Genomic DNA, 18,319 nt, shown 5'->3' with positions numbered 1-18,319 from the left:
ACAGAATAAAAAACAGAAACTTCTCCAATACCTGGAGATTAAATGATATGCTATTATATGATGAATGGATAACAGAAGACATCATGAAGGAAATAAAAAAATTCTCAGAAGTAAACGAGAACAAAGACACATCATATCAAAATCTCTGGGACACTATGAAAGCAGTACTTAGAGGAAGATTTATTTCATGGGGCGCATTCAACAAAAGAAGTAGAAATCAAAAAATAAACGTCTAAACACTACAGCTCAAATCCCTAGAAAAAGAACAGGCCCACAACAAAAGTAGTAGAAGACAGGAAATAGTTAAAATCAGAGCCGAAATCAACAAAATTGAAACAAAAGAAACAATTGGAAAAATTAACAAAATAAATAGTTGGTTCTTTGAAAAAATAAACAAAATTGATAAACCCATAGCCACACTAACAAAGACAAAGAGGAAGAAAACTCAAATTACAAAAATTTGGAATGAACAAGGAAATATCACGACAGACACGAGTGAAATACAAGACATAATTAGAAGCTATTTTGAAAATCTATACTCCAACAAATAAGAAAATCTCAAAGACATCAACAGGTTTCTAGAGACAAATGAATTACCTAAACTGAACGAGGAGGACATACACAACTTAAATAAATCAGTTTCGAGCAAGGAAATAGAAGAGGTCATCAAAAGCCTACCAACAAAGAAAAGTCCGTCACCAGATGGGTTCTCAGCCGAGTTCTACAAAACTTTTAAAGAAGAGCTCATTCCAATACTCCTCAAAGTATTCAATAAAATAGAAGAGGAGGGAACCCTCCCAAACTCATTCTATGAAGCCAACATCACCCTGATACCTAAACCAGACAGAGACACATCAAGGAAAGAAAATATGACACCAATATCCTTAATGAACATCGACGCAAAAATTCTCAACAAAATTTTAGCAAATCGCATACAAAAATATATTAAAAAGATAGTGCACCACGATCAAGTGGGTTTTATCCCAGGGATGCAAGGTTGGTTCAACATCTGGAAATCAATAAATATCATTCACCATATCAACAGACTTCAAGTTAAGAATCACATGATGGGGGCTGGAGAGATAGCTCAGTTAGTAGAGTGCTTGCCTTGCAAGCACAAGGCCCTGGGTTCGATCCCCAGCACCGCAAAAAAAAAAAAAAAAAAAGAATCACATGATTATTTTGATAGATGCAGAAAAAGCATTTGATAAAATACAGCATCCCTTCATGCTCAAAACACTAGAAAAAATTGGGGTAGTGGGAACATTCCCACTACCCCAGTAAAGGCCATCTACTCTAAGCCCATGGCCAATATCATTCTAAATGGTGAAAAAGTGAAATCATTCCCCCTAAAAACTGGAACAAGGCAGGTATGCCCTCTTTCACCACTTCTATTCAACATCGTCCTTGAAACACTAGCCAGAACAATTAGAAAAACCAAAGAAATTAAAGGGATATGAATTGGAAAAGAAGAACTCAAAGTATCCCTGTTCGCTGATGACATGATTATATATTTAGAGGAACCTGGAAATTCCACCAGAAAACTCTTAGAACTCATAAGTGAATTCAGTAAAGTAGCAGGATATAAGATCAATGCTCATAAATCCAACGCATTTTTATACATAAGTGATGAATCTTCAGAAAGAGAAGTTAGGAAAACTACCCCACTCACAATAGCATCGAAAAATTAAAATACTTGGGAATCGATCTCACAGAAGAGGTGAAAGACCTCTACAATGAGAACTACAGAACACTAAAGAAAGAAACTAAAGAAAACCTTAGAAGATGGAAAGATCTCCCATGTGCTTGGATACGAAGAATTAATATTGTCAAAATGGCCACGCTACCTAAATTGCTATACAGATTCAATGAAATTCCAATTAAAATCCCAATGACGTACCTTACAGAAATAGAGCAAGGAATTATGAAATTCATCTCGAAGAATCAGAAACCCAGAATAGCTAAAGCAATCCTTAGCAGAAAGAGCGAAGCAGGGGGTATTACAATACCAGATCTTCAACTCTACTACAAAGCAACAGCAATAAAAAAGGCATGGTATTGGTACCAAAATAGACAGGTAGATCAATGGTACAGAACAGAGGACACGGACACAAACCCAAATAAATACAATTTTCTCATACTAGATAAAGGTGCCAAAAATATGCAATGGAGAAAAGATAGCCTCTTCAACACATGGTGCTGGGAGAATTGGAAATCCATGTGCAACAGAATGAAACTAAACCCATATCTCTCACCATGCACGAAACTAAACTCAAAATGGAATAAAGGACCTTGGAATCAGTCCAGAGACCGTGCAGATTATAGAAGAAAAAGTAGGTCCAGATCTTCAACATGTCGGCTTAGGACCCGACTTCCTCAACAGGACCCCCATAGCACAAGAAATAAAAGCAAGAATCAATAACTGGGATAGATTCAAACTAAAAAGCTTTCTCACAGCAAAGGAAACTATCAGCAATGGGAAGAAAGAGCCTACAGTGTGGGAGAAAATCTTTGCCAATCATACTTCAGATAGAGCACTAATTTCCAGAATATATAAAGAACCCAAAAAACTCTACACCAATAATGCAAATAATCCAATCGACAAATGGGCTAAGGAAATGAATAGACACTTCACAGAAGATCTACAAGCAATCAACAAACATATGGAAAAATGTTCAACATCTTTAGTAATAAGAGAAATGCCTATCAAAACTACCCTAAGATTCCATCTCACCCCAATTAGAATTGTGATTATCAAGAATACAAGCAACAACAGGTGTTGGCGAGGGTGTGGGGAGAAAGGTACACTCATACATTGCTGGTGGGGTTGCAAATTAGTGCAGCCACTCTGGAAAGCAGTGTGGAGATTCCTTAGAAAACTTGGAATGGAACCACCATTTGACCCAGCTATCCCACTCCTTGGCCTATACCCAAAGGACTTAAAATCAGCATACTACAGAGATACAGCCACACCAATGTTCATAGCTGTTCAATTCACAATAGCCAGATTGTGGAACCAACCTAGATGTCCTTCATTTGATGAATGGATAAAGACCTGTGGTATATATATATATATGTGTGTATATATATATATATATATATATATATATATATATATACATACAATGGAATATTACTCCACTCCACCATAAAGAATGATAAAACTATGGCATTTGCAGGCAAATGGATGAAATTGGAGAATATCGTGCTAAATGAGATAAGCCAATCTCAAAAAACCACAGGACAAATTATATCGCTAATAAGTGGATGATGACACATAATGGGTGGTGGGGGGGGTTAGTGTTAGGGTTAGAGTTAGGGTTAGGGAGGGGGGCAAGAATGGAGGAAGGAAGGACTGTATAGAGGGAAAAGAGGGTTGCAGGGGTGGGGGAAAGGAAAAATAACAGAATGAATCAAACAACATTACCCTATGTAAATTTATGATTACACAAATGGTATGCCTTTATGCCATGTACAAACAGAGAAACAACATGTATCCCATTTGTTTACAGTAAAAAAAAATAGTAGTAAAAGATGATCCAGGAAGTACAAAAGGCATCTCTCACTTTTGAAATGACCCACATTCTCCCATGTATGTATATTCCTTGTTTTTTCTCCAAAGGTGTCTCTCTCTTGAGATTTTTCTCATTCTCCCTTGTTATGTATCTAGTTTCCTAAATAAATCTCTCAATATACCTGTTCCTCAAAAAAAAAAAAAAAAAAAAAAAAAAAGAGTGAAGCAGGGGGTATCGCAATACCAGATCTTCAACTATACTACAAAAGCAACAAAAAAGGAATGGTATTGGTACCAAAATAGAAAGGTAGATCAATGGTACAGAACAGTGGACATGGACACAAACCCAAATGAATACAACTTTCTCATACTAGACAAAGGGTCCAAAAATATGCAATGGAGAAAAGATAGCCTCTTCAACAAATGGTGCTGGGAAAACTGGAAGACCATATGCAACAGAATGAAATTAAACCCCTATCTCTCACCCTGCACAAAACTCAACTCAAAATGGATCAAGGACCTCGGAATCAGACCAGAGACCCTGCATCTTATAGAAGAAAAAGTAGGTCCAAATCTTCAACTTGTTGGCTTAGGATCAGACTTCCTTAACAGGACTCCCATAGCACAAGAAATAAAAGCTAGAATCAACCACTGGGATAGATTCAAACTAAAAAGCTTTCTCTCAGCAAAGGAAACTATCAGTAATGTGAAGAGAGCGCCTACAGAGTGGGAGAATATCTTTGCCACTCATACTTCAGATAGAGCGCTAATTCCCAGAATATTATATAAAGAACCCAAAAAACTCTACACCAAGAATACAAATAATGCAATCAACAAATGGGCTAAGGAAATGAACAGACACTTCACAGAAGAAGATGTACAAGCAATCAACAGATATATGAAAAAATGTTCAACATCTCTAGTAATAAGAGAAATGCAAATCAAAACTACCCTAAGATTCCATCTCACCCCAATTAGAATGGCGATTATCAAGAACAGAAGCAACAATAGGTGTTGGCGAGGATGTGTGGAAAAAGGTACACTCATACCTTGCCAGTGGGGTTGCAAATTAGTGCAGCCACTCTGGAAAGCAGTGTGGAGATTCCTCAGAAAGCTTGGAATGGAACCACCATTTGACCCAGCTATCTCACTCCTCGGCCTATACCCAAAGGACTGAGAATCAGCATACTACAGAGATACAGCCACATCAATGTTCATTGCTGCTCAATTCACCATAGCCAGATTGTGGAACCAACCTAGATGTCCTTCAATTGATGAATGGATAAAGAACCTGTGATATATATATATATATATATATATATATATATATATACAATGGAATATTACTTTGCCATAAAGAAAGATAAAATTATGGCATTTGCAGGCAAATGGATGAAATTGGAGAATATCATGCTAAGTGAGATAAGCCAATTTCAAAAAAACTAAAGGACGAATGATCTCGCTGATAAGCGGATGAGAACATATATTGGGGGGTGGGAGGGGTTAGCATTAGTGTTAGGGTTAGGTTTAGGGTTAGGGTTAAGGAGGGTGGCAAGAATGGAGGAAGGAAGGACTGTATAGAGGGAAAAGAGGGGTGGGGGGAAGGAAAAAAATAACAGAATGAATCAAAGAACATTACCCTATATGAATTTATGATTACACAAATGGTATGCCTTGACTCCATGTACAAATAGAGAAACAACATGTATCCCATTTGTTTACAATAAAAAAAATCCAAAAACAAAATTTTCAAACCACAAATCTTTGAAAGATTAAGTTGGTCCACATGTGACTTATTTGCCTATCAAAAAAAGACTAATCCTCTTACAGATAACAAACTCCAGCACAAAACAATATCTGATTCACAACAAAGATCACCTTTTTTTAGTTGATAATTATTTTAATTTCGTGAAAGGGTCACAAATTTTACAGTTTCCCCTAGAACAAATAATATTTTAAAAAGGGTAAGACCAGAAATGGTTCCTCAGAAGTCTATGAGTGCACTTCAGTCCAGACAAGAATTCCTACTATGGCTGTATCACATTAATGGTGCTGCAGGATAAGATTGAGCTTGAAGTTCAACTGTCTCAATTTCAGGTTCTTGTAAGGATTCAATGTCAGCTGCATGTTGTATCCTGTCTCTAAATGAAGTCTGGCCTTGGAATGAGGTTGTACTAGATTTAACTTGGTGTGGGATAATTTTAGCCTCAAAAGCAGCAGCTAGGGTTGCATCTGCACCCATCTTAGAGTGAGTTGAGGACCCAGCCATGTCAGCTATTGATAGAAGTTGGAGTCTATTCATATCCACTACAGGATGATTCTGAGAATTTACAGAGTCAACTACAGATAGATCCTGGGCTTTCACTGTATGATATTCAGAAGGGGAACTCCAGGGATCAATAGTACCAGTTGATGGAGGAATCCATGTGCTTTCAATAAGGTATCGATCTATAGGTTCACCTTTATTGATTATTAGAGATTCCTGGGACTCAACTTTTGCCTTACTGTTTTCACCTGAATTAATGGAGCTCCAGGGTCCCTGTTTATCATATGAATGAAAAGTCCGTGATGTGCTAGACATAGTAGTAGTTGTGGGTTGATCCCAAAGTTCATCTGTATAGGGCCTAAAGGATTCCAAGTGTCCATCCGTATTAACAGTGGCTTTTGCCCAAGAACCATCTGTAGATTGCACCCAAGATCTAGTGTCATGGGAATTCCAGGGTTCAACTGCACCATCTACAGATGGACTCCATTGTTTGACTATATCAGCCACAACTTGATTCCAGGATTCATCTGTATCAGCTAATGGAAAATCCCAAGATTTAGGAGAATTATATGACATGGTTGTATCAGAAATAAGTTGAGGTAAAAAAGGTTTAGGTGTGGAAGCTAATAAGGGATCCCATGAATCACCTGTATCAAGTAAAGGGTTATCCTGATGATTCTGAGCTGAGTTATTTCTAGGATTTTCTGGTAGTCTGATCTCAGAGGAAGAGCTCAATTGCTCAACAAGAAAATTGCCATCTTGGGGGATATGGCTTTTTTCAGGGGAAAACTTATGACTAGTAGTGAAGGAGTCTGCGCCATTAAAATTATAGATTGCTGGAGAAATTTTTAGATGTTTGGTGTCTGGAGAAATGCCTATATTTTCCTCAAAAGACTGTGCAGAGGGATTATATGAGGCCAGGGTTGGGGCATAGTTATAGCCCTGACTGATTTGGGAAACCTGCACTCTCTGAAAAAATGCTTTGCAATGTAAGTATGACGTAGGATTCAATAACTTCTTGGATGCCTTGATTAACTGCTTGATCCAGGAAAGGTAAGGAGCTGTCCTGATGATGATTGCAGGATGTCGACATATCCTTGAGTTCTTATCTACCAGGCCCACCAGTTCCCAGTGGTTATTTAGGAGACATAGGACAGGACTGGCTTGCTGTACCTGAAAAAAGAAATCAAGAAACTGTATGTGTATATATATATATATAAATGATATGTACAAACTAATGTATTATATCCTTCTGCTCAAAATTCTTCAATGGTTTCCAATCTCAACAAGATTAAAAACTAGTCTTTACAGTGATGTACAAGGCCCTCATATCTAGCCCCTAGTTACCTCCTTGATCTCACCTACTGCTATGGCTTTGCTCAACATGCAACACCACCTGGCTTCCTTCCTGTTACTTAAATACATCATATTACACACCTCGAGAACTTCGTGTAACTTTGCCTATACTTGTAACACTATTGTCCTCATATACATATGACTCACTTCATTATTTCTTTCACAACTCTATTCAAATGTTACTTATTTAAAAATGGCTTCCCCGATCACCTAATCCTGTTGAATGGATTTAAATCCATATAGAACTCCTGCCTATGTCCATCTCATGTTACAGGTACATTAGACTAAGATTGAGTGTGGAGTCTTGTTTTTTTCAACTTCAGGTTGCACACAGAATTCAAGGTCACAGTGAATCTTGCCCTATGCTTGTAATCCTGATGTATTCTGTTCAAAGTCATTACCAACACTTTCATTATTATATGTTTATTTTTGGTCATTTTTCAAAAAATACACAAACTCCATGGGAACATGAACTGCTCTATCCTCATTGACATTATACTAGTTCAGATTAGACCATTATGTCAGAATGGAGAGTATATAGTGGCTTTCTATTCTAAATTATGACACCAGACTAAATGGGTCTTCTCTTTGGGGCCATTTTTCACATTGGTCATCAAAGTGACCCTAAAATGTAAAGTTTGCCATGTCAATTCTCTTCTCAAAATCTTTTCATGGCTCCCCATTCCCTAAATAATAAAGCCTGTGTGTATTAATAAGATAAATAACACTTTCACAATACACCCTCTGATTATTTATCTTTAACATCTCTCTCAGCCCATACTCAAACTAGTACTTCTTCCATACACCAAAGTACTTTTAGGCCTCTCAGACCTATCTTTTTCTGCTCCCTTTAACCTAAATGCCATCACTTAATTTATACTCTTTATCTCATTTGATAAATAGCTACTCATCTTTTAATACTAGTTCAAATATTAATTTCAACACATTTTAAATTAACCTAGTCTTCCTTTTACCCAACAGTAATTTTCGAACTATGTAATTATCCATCCCTTGCAATTATGTACATGAACACTAGCTACTACCCCTATAACTTGCATTTGCTCATTCCTCTACCTCTATTTGAAATATTGTTCCATCTGTGCTTGTTTAATTGAGTTCTTTTTATCTCTTAAGACTTAACTCTCAAGGCTTTTCACATCTTCCAATAATTCAGTGCACAATCTCCACCACAGTTCAAGTTAAGGTTTCCCTTGAAGTCTTTAAAAATTATTTGTGTGTATGCTTTCTAGTTATCTAATGCATAACAATTTTCCTGCATAATGATTTATTTTCCATAGTCTTTAAGTACATGATTGGTAAATTAAATTGTATTTGTCTATTAAACCTTTCCACACCTAAATTCAAGCCATACTCTGTTCATTATAATGACTACAAAGAGATTATAAGAAAATTAGAAGTAGAAAGATCCATTTTTTTCATGTCCATTGATTTTTTTTCTGTGTGTCTCATTTGACTTCAAAGGCCTTCCCTATTGATCTAATCTACACCTCTCAAATATCCAATGAAAATCCCAAATTCATTATTTGCCTGGAACCAAAAGAACAAACTCCTATGGCCTGTTATATAGCTTACTTGCACACGTAAGGAATTCTACATTTTCACATTTCCCTCCCATTCTTGATATTGCCCAGATGCATGATTACCCAGCAGTCTTGATCTGGTTGGCTCAGAATACACAAGAAATCATTCTTCTCCTGGTGTGAATATTGAGGGTGGCATACTGAGAGCTCCAGCAGCTGCACTAATATCTTCTTCACTCCTGCAACTCCAAATTCCGGGTCACCTAAGGGGAGGGATGATGGGTGATATAGAGACCCAGACCACCCAATATCTGGGTTTGATTTGGCATCACTCTCTTGATTCAATCATATGGGCTTCCCAAAACATTCTCCCACTTCTTCTCCTTTCTTTTCTTCTCCATTTGGATCACATATTTTCCCCTGTGCTTTCTGAACCTAACACACTATCCTTAATCTGGGGATATAAAGAATGCTACACTAGAACATTGAGAGATTTAGACCCTGGATATATCCCTTTCCTTCCTTATGTTTCAGTTTATCCTCCAATAAGTTGGGATGGTATGGATTTAAGGATTTCCAATATTTCCTACAGACTTTTTCTCCCACCTTCACAGAGGCTTGAGTCTTTGAAAAACTAATTATTGAAACAACTCACAAAGTAGTGTAGCTTGGTTCTTTTTACTTACTATGATGTTGATACACTTGGCAGCTTCTATAATGGCACTTAGAACAGCTCTTCAAGGACACATTGGGAACATGAGATAGTGGCACATCATCCCCATAGATAGGCTTTGAAAGAAGGACCATGCCAATATCTGCTTTCATCGCTTCTTCTTCATCTTGGGGATCAAACCTGGGATGGAGGCAAATTCTTTGGCCATGTAGGGGTCCCTTCTGGTCATCCTCTTCTAAGATGTTCAGGTTTGAGAGTTTCCTAAGGAAAGATAAAGATGCACAACAACACAATTGATCATAATAAAAGTAGAAATTATCCATTATATGTCCTTATGCATTAACAGTGTATGTCAAAATCAAAGTTAAAAAAGGACCAAATTCTTACATTTATTTGGCAACATAAGATTATCTAATTCCAGAAACTATTATTAAAAAGACCATGATATGTGTCATACCGTGCCTGTGGAAGGCTAGTACTGGAATTTGGCTCAACATCACTCATGCCCCACCAACAAATTGATCCTCAAAAAGATTCCTTGCATGCTAGGACTTTAGTGACCTCCTCTATAAAAGGACTACTTATTCAAACTGCATTTGAGGTTTAACATTCTCCAAGTTAAAAAATAATTCCCTCACCTATGTCACTCGATTTTGATGTAAGATTAATCATGGACAAATTCTGGTTTAAATCTCAGTATTGGACAGGATGACATTGCCACTGCAAAAACAGAAAGCTTGTGCTTTTTGTTGTATTTGTGATAAAATTCAATCTCTTCAGATTGTAGAAAAGACCTCCATTTGTCTTTGATATACTATATGCTCCACTAAGACTAACAAGTCTTCAAAAATAAAGATTGTATCTTTCCTCCATGAATCCTCAAAACTTAGTTTTGAGTCAGACAAAGGTGGACACTCGATATGTTTTTCAAGATAATGAAGGAGAAAGGAGAAGAGGAAAGGATAAGAAAAGTGTGGGAAGAAGGAAACAAGGTCAGTTAAGGAATAGTAACAAGGCCATTACCTGATTTCAGAAAGGGGTCCATATCAACATTTTTCTCATTTCATTTCTCTGTGAAGGATCCACCATTAGGAGTCCTAAAAGGAAAACCCACCCAAGCCCCAAGAACATTGGTTCTTCCCCTACTCACGTTTTCTGCAGGCAGTGAGCTGTAGAGAGGATCCACCATGGACTCACAATAATGCCCTGGCACCTTCCAGACAAAGGCACCAGCCATGGTATATCAGGGGAAGTAGCCAACGGTGGTATTCTTGTGATCAATGAATTTGAGACTAACCCCTTCCTGTGCATTTGGGGCACTGCAAAGAGTATGATATGATTAAGGAGGGGTTAAGATAACATGAAAACCCATCTCTTTCTTCAATGTTGATGGAATTTCTGATTTTAGAGTTCACCTATTCGATTTGAACTATAACGTTTCCAATACTCTCTCAATGTGACCTACCTTTCATCATGAGTGATTATGTGTCAGCGGGTATGAATGTGGTATGTATACCATGATCATAACTTAGTGCTACTGTTCTTCTTTTCTTCCCTAAATATTGAAGGAAAACTAGAATTAGCATAAGGGATAGTACCAAAAGATGTTTCCATCTGCTGTAGGGAGATGAAAATAGGGGAGAAAGATATAGGTAGGGACAGAGTCAAAGAAGAAAGTGGAGGAAGTGGAAAGAGGGGAAGAGGAAGTATAAAAACTGAAGGGGGAATAGAATAGGAGGAGGAACTTGGAGAATGGGGATGAATTATTTCTGAAAATAACAGTAAATAAAATAAGGAGAAGAGGAGCAAGAGGCAGGTCTTTGGAAATTCAAGGGAAGGAAAACTAGATAAGGATGTCCAAGTATCTATGACTTACTCGCACAGCAGTAAGGAACCAAACACAAAACATGGTAGAGCCAAAGTAGAGTCTTCATGTTGACTCAAGTGGGAAGAAATGTGATGTGGAGCTCCTAGGGCAACAGCAGCTCTAGTAGACTAGAGGCAGAGTTCACAGGTTACAGAATGTCTGACATCATAAAACCTATTGTGAGATCACTGCCATCAATCTCCTGTGATCACTTTAAGGCTGCTTAAGCTGGGGAATTGGGGACAGTAATATAGTTTAAAATTAAACATTATTTTTAAGCTTTAAGTCTTAAACATTTTCTTTTTTAACCTCACTACTACATTTTATTACAGGAATCCTACAATTAAGGGGTCCAGGATCAGTCTGTTTATTGTGTGTCCTTTCTTTATGGGCAGAGGAGAGCAGGTGTTTGTCCCAGTCTGTTGTAGGAAGTTCTCTTCTCCATTATATGGACTGATGTTTACCATGATATTGGTGTCTAACATCATTGTATAACCAAGTACTTTCCATAAATGCTTCTTACTTCTTCACTTCATATTTTTGTGATTATCTGCATATCACTTACTTCAAAGAACTTGGCCTTATACACTCTCTGTTTCAATATCTGCCTAGTGTGGGGAATAGGTCATCAATTTTTTTAATTTATTTTTATTGTAAACAAATGGGATACATCTTCTTTCTCTGTTTGTACATGAAGTAGAGGCATACCATTTGTGTAATAATTCATTTACCTAGGGTAATAGTTTTTGATTCATTCTATTATTTTTTCTCCCCCCACCCCTCCCATCCCTCTTATCCCTCTATAGAGTCCCTCCTTCTTCCATTCTTGCCCCCTTCCTACCCCATATATGTGTCATCATCCACTTATCAGTGACATCATTTCTTCTTTGTTTTTTTGAGATTGGCTTATCTCACTTAGCATGATATTCTCCAACTGCATCCATTTGCCTGCAAATGCCATAATTTTATTCTTCTTTATGGCTGAGTAATATTCCATGGTGTGTATATATATATATATATATATATATATATATATATATATGAATGGATAAAGAAATATATATATATATATATATATATATTACAGTTTCTTTATCCACTCATCAATTGAGGGGCATCCAGGTTGGTTCCACAATCTGGCTATTGTGAATTGAGCAGCTATGAACATTGTTGTGGCTGTATCTTTGTAGTATGCTGATTTTATTTTTTTTATTTTTATTTTTTTATTTTTTTTTTATTGTAAACAAATGGGATACATGTTGTTTCTCTGTTTGTACATGGCATAAACGCATACCATTTGTGTACTCATAAATTTACATAGAGTAATGTTGTTTGATTCATTCTGTTATTTTTTCCCTTACCCCCACCCCTCCCACCCCTCTTTACCCTCTATACAGTACTTCCTTCCTCCATACTTGCCCCCCTCCCTAACCCTAACTCTAACCCTAACACTAACCCTTCCCTCCCCCCGATTATGTGTCATCCTCCACTTATTAGCGATATCATTCGTCCTTTGGCTTTTTGAGATTGGCTTATCTCACTTAGCATGATATTCTCCAATTTCATCCATTTGCCTGCAAATGCCATAATTTTATCATTCTTTATGGCTGAGTAATATTCCATTGTATATATATACCACAGCTTCTTTATCCACTCATCAATTGAAGGACATCTAGGTTGGTTCCACAGTCTGGCTATTGTGAATTGAGCAGCTATGAACATTGATGTGGCTGTGTCTCTGTAGTATGCTGATTTTAAGTCCTTTGGGTATAGGCCAAGGAGTGGGATAGCTGAGTCAAATGGCGGGTCCATTCCAAGTTTTCTAAGGAATCTCCACACTGCTTTCCAGAGTGACTGCACTAATTTGCAGCCCCACCAGCAATGTATGAGTGTACCTTTCTCCCCACATCCTCACCAACACCTGTTGTTGCTCGTATTCTTGATAATCGCCATTCTAATTGGGGTGAGATGGAATCTTAGGGTGGTTTTGATTTGCATTTCTCTTATTACTAGAGATGCTGAACATTTTTCCATATGTTTGTTGATTGCTTGTAGATCTTCTTCTGTGAAGTGTCTATTCATTTCCTTAGCCCATTTGTCAACTGGATTATTTGAATTCTTGGAGTAAAGTTTTTTGAGTTCTTTATAGATTCTGGAGATTAGTGCTCTATCTGAAGTATGATTGGCAAAGATTTTCTCCCACACTGTAGGCTCTTTCTTCGCATTGCTGATAGTTTCCTTTGCTGAGAGAAAGCTTTTTAGTTTGAATCTATCCCAGTGGTTGATTCTAGCTTTTATTTCTTGTGCTATGGGAGTCCTGTTAAGGAAGTCTGATCCTAGACCAACAAGGTGAAGATTTGGACCTACTTTTTCTTCTATAATCTGCAGGGTCTCTGGTCTGATTCCGAGGTCCTTAATCCATTTTGAGTTTAGTTTCGTGCATGGTGAGAGATATGGGTTTAGTTTCATTCTGTTGCATATGGATTTCCAATTCTCCCAGCACCATTTGTTGAAGAGGCTATCTTTTCTCCATTGCATATTTTTGGCACCTTTGTCTAGTATGAGAAAATTGTATTTATTTGGGTTTGTGTCCGTGTCCTCTATTCTATACCACTGATCTACCTTTCTATTTTGGTACCAATACCATGCCGTTTTTGTTACTATTGCTTTGTAGTAGAGTTGAAGATCTGGTATTGCAATACCCCCTATTTCACTCTTCCTGCTAAGTATTGCTTTAGCTATTCTGGGTTTCTTATTCTTCCAGATGAATTTCATAATTGCTTGCTCTATTTCTGTAAGGTACATCATTGGGATTTTAATTGGAATTGCATTGAATTTGTATAGCACTTTAGGTAGTATGGCCATTTTGACAATATTAATTCTTCCTATCCAAGAACATGGAAGATCTTTCCATCTTCTAAGGTGTTCTTTAATTTCTTTCTTTAGTGTTGTATAGTTCTCATTGTAGAGGTCTTTCACCTCTTTTGTGAGATTGATTCCCAAGTATTTTATTTTTTTCGAGGCTATTGTGAATGGGGTAGTTTTCCTAATTTCTCTTTCTGAAGATTCATCACTTATGTATAAAAATGCATTGGATTTATGGGCATTGATCTTGTAACCTGCTAATTTACTGAATTCACTTATGAGTTCTAAGAGTTTTCTGGTGGAATTTCCAGGTTCCTCTAAATATATAATCATGTCATCAGCGAACAGGGGTAGTTTGAGTTCTTCTTTCCCAATTCGTATCCCTTTAATCTCTTTGGTTTGTCTAATTGCTCTGGCCAGAGTCTCAAGAACGATGTTGAATAGAAGTGGTGAAAGAGGGCATCCCTGCCTTGTTCCAGTTTTTAGGGGGAATGCTTTCAGTTTTTCACCATTTAGAATGATATTAGCCATGGGCTTAGCATAAATGGCCTTTAAGTATGCTGATTTTAAGTCCTTTGGGTATAGGCCAAGGAATGGGATAGATGGGTCAAATGGTGGTTCCATTCCAAGTTTTCTAAGGAATCTCTACACTGCTTTCCAGAGTGGCTGCACTAATTTGCAACCCCACTGGCAATGTATGAGTGTACCTTTTTCCCCACATCCTCGCCAACACCTATTGTTGCTTGTATTCTTGATAATCGTCTTTCTAATTGGGGTGAGATAGAATCTTAGGGTGGTTTGATTTGCATTTCTCTTGTTGCTAGAGATGTTGAACATTTTTTAATATGTTTGTTGATTGCTTGTAGAACTTCTGTGAAGTGTCTGTTCATATCCTTAGCCCATTTGTTGTTTGGATTATTTGTATTCTTGGTGTAGAGTTTTTTGAGTTCTTTATAGATTCCCCCAAGTATTTTTTTTTTTTGATGCTATTGTGAATGGGGTAGTTTTCCTAACTTCTCTTTCTGAAGATTCATCACTTATGTATAAAAATGCATTGGATTTATGAGCATTGATCTTGTAACCTGCTACTTTACTAAATTCACTTATGAGTTCTAAGAGTTTTCTGGTGGAATTTCCAGGTTCCTCTAAATATATAATCATGTCATCAGCGAACAGGGATAGTTTGAGTTCTTTTCTAATTCATATCCCTTTAATTTCTTTGGTTTGTCTAATTGCTCTGGCTGGAGTCTCAAGAACGATGTTGAATAGAAGTGGTGAAAGAGGGCATCCCTGCCTTGTTCCAGTTTTTAGGGGCAATGCTTTCAGTTTTTCACCATTTAGAATGATATTAGCCATGGGCTTAGTGTAGGTGGCTGTTACAATGTTAAGGAATGTTCCCACTATCCCTATTTTTTCTAGTGTTTTGAGCATGAAGGGATGCTGTATTTTAGCAAATGCTTTTTCTGCATCTGTCGAAATAATCATGAGATTCTTGACTTTAAGTCTGTTGATATGGTGAATTACATTTATTGATTTCCAGATGTTGAACCAACCTTGCATCCCTGGGATAAAACTCACTTGATTGGTGCACTATCTTTTTAATATATTTTGTATGTGATTTTTATCAGTAAGTTTTATACTTTCAGATGTTTTCATGTTACTCACTAGCATCCTGTTGTTTTAACTGGAAGAGCCTCCTCAAACATTTTTTGTAGAAAAGGTCTGATGGTTAGAAACTCATTCAGTTTTTGGTTGTCTGAACAAGTCTTTATCTCACCTTCATTTTGTGTGTGTGTGTGTGGTGCTGGGGATCGAACCCAGGGCTTTGTGTTTGCAAGGCAAGCACTCTACCGACTGAGCTATCTCCCCAGCCCCTCACCTTCATTTTTGAAACAGCTTTAATTGGTATGGTATTCTTGGTTTGAATTTGTTTATCTTTAGCATTTTGAATATATTATCCTACTCTATCCTGGCCTATAGGTTTTCTGCTGAGAATTCTACTGCTAGGAGTATTAGGTCCAAAGCTTAACATCTGTGCAGCCATTTTAAATCCTTACTCCATTTTATAAAATAAGTTTCACTTTTCTGCCCTAGATATGTGCTCGCAGAGGAAACAAAAACTACAAGATAGCTCCCCATTCCCCCCACCCACTTTTTGCCACCTGTTAACTGACCTAACTGAAATATGTCCTTGTTCTCCTAGTAGCCCACTGCAAGGCTTCACACAGATAGTACAAGCGAGCTTATGCAAGTAACCCTATAAAATACCCCAGAATTAGATCTTCCCTGCCCTCTCTCACCTTTTCTGAGTGATGGCCTTTGTCAGACTCTGACTAACAAACTTTCTACACGTAGATCTCTTTGCCTGGTTTCTGTGTTACTCCTCTTCCATGTTTCACTTTCCTTTCAAGGTATATTGGAATTTCCTTATAAATCAATTGTTCTTTTCTCTCAATGCTTTCAGGATCCTCTCTTTGTCCTTGATTTTTGATAAATTGATTATAATACACATTGGGTAGTCTTCTTTGGAATGAATTCAATTGGAGACATTTGACCTTCCTGTACCTTGGTATATCTTTCTCCAAGCTCAGACAATTTTCTACTAGTATATCTTTTTAACAATTGTTAGAGCTTTTTGAAAAACATGATCTAAACTCCACCAAAATATGTACAGCTTATCATTTTAATTCCATTCTAAATACATTTCATAGCAAAATTTTTAACTCCAAAGTATCAGACAAAAAAGATTCCATGGCTGGGAATATAGCTCACTTGGTAGAGTGCTCACCTCACATGCACAAGGCCCTGTGTTCAATCCCCAGCACCACCAAAAAACAAGAAAAAAGATTCCACTGCTTTTCCAAGCATTGTATGGTGAATGCTGTTACTCCATGTTTGTGTGCAAAGAATCTGTGGGGAGTTTAGCTATTTCAGATTAGAAAGTTACAAAGGTAATTTGTCTACCTATACTTCAAAAGTTGAAATGTAAAATCAATTCTTTCACTTGTTTGTGTGTTGTAGGAGTTTAGTCTCAACTAATATTAAATGAACAGAGTTCATCACAGTTAATATGTATTTATGATAGTTACACATTATCATTTAAATTTGTTAAATATATTTCTTAGGGTTTTTGTGATGCTGATAATCAAACCCAGGGCCTGATGCATACTAGGCAAATTTTCTACCACTGAGCTACACCCCCAATGCTTTTAATGGTTTTTAATATATGACATCATATTTCCAACTGATCAAATTGATTAGTAGACAAATGAATTTAGTGAACATCAAAATACAAGAAAAACTGCTATCAGTGAGCAGAACTCCAATATAAATGATAAAGATTAATCTGTGCAGAGGCACATGAATTCATGAGTGTCATAATTTTTTAAATGGATAAAAAAATATGAATAGGAAAAGCAAATATAATTAATTTATTGGACAGACAGTGTAATGTCTTCTTCACTGTAGTTTTCATTCAGTAAAATTATTAAATGCTCACTTAAGGCCACTTACTTCCAAAGCCCAGTAAAAATTCTGGTAAAACTCAGAATTTTTGCCAGGCACCGTGGCACATGCCTTTAATCCCAGCAGCTCAGAAGGCTGAGGCAGGAGGATCACAATTTCAAAGCCAGGCTCAGCAACAGAGAGGTGCTAAGCAACTCAGTAAGACCCCTGTCTCTAAATAAAATAAAAAATAGAGCTAGGGATGTGGCTCAGTGGTTGAGTGCCCCTGAGTTCAATCACCAGTGTCAAAAAAAAAAAAAAGTCAGCCTCAATAACTTAGCAAAACCCTGAGCAACTTAGTGAGACCCTGTCTCAAAAAAATAAAAAATAAAAACAGACTGGGGATTTGGCTCAATGGTTGAGCACCCCTGGGTTCAATCCCTGGTACCCCCCCCCCAAAAAAAAAAACCCTCAGAATTGTTTCCTAATCTATTAATTGCATAATCATTTCCAGTACAAAATTGGTACTATTTGATAGTTTTTTCAGTATACATTAGAACAAAAAACTTGGTCTCATCATTTTTATTGGAAAAATGTTATATATTTGAAGAACCCACACTACATAAAGTGACAGAATTCCAAAATAAAAGTATATCAAAATATATATTGTAATTTCTTTGTACAATAGGACAGAAAATCTTTAGTATCGAAGAAAAAAGACAAAGAAATGAGAGGGACTAAGGAGAAGGTATGAGGGCAAATAGCATTCTTAATAGCAAACAAGAAGTAGAAA

This window comes from Sciurus vulgaris (assembly GCF_902686455.1).
Source record: "Sciurus vulgaris genome assembly, chromosome: X".
In the NCBI taxonomy this organism is placed as follows: Eukaryota; Metazoa; Chordata; class Mammalia; order Rodentia; family Sciuridae; genus Sciurus; species Sciurus vulgaris.
This window is presented reverse-complemented; position numbering follows the sequence as displayed.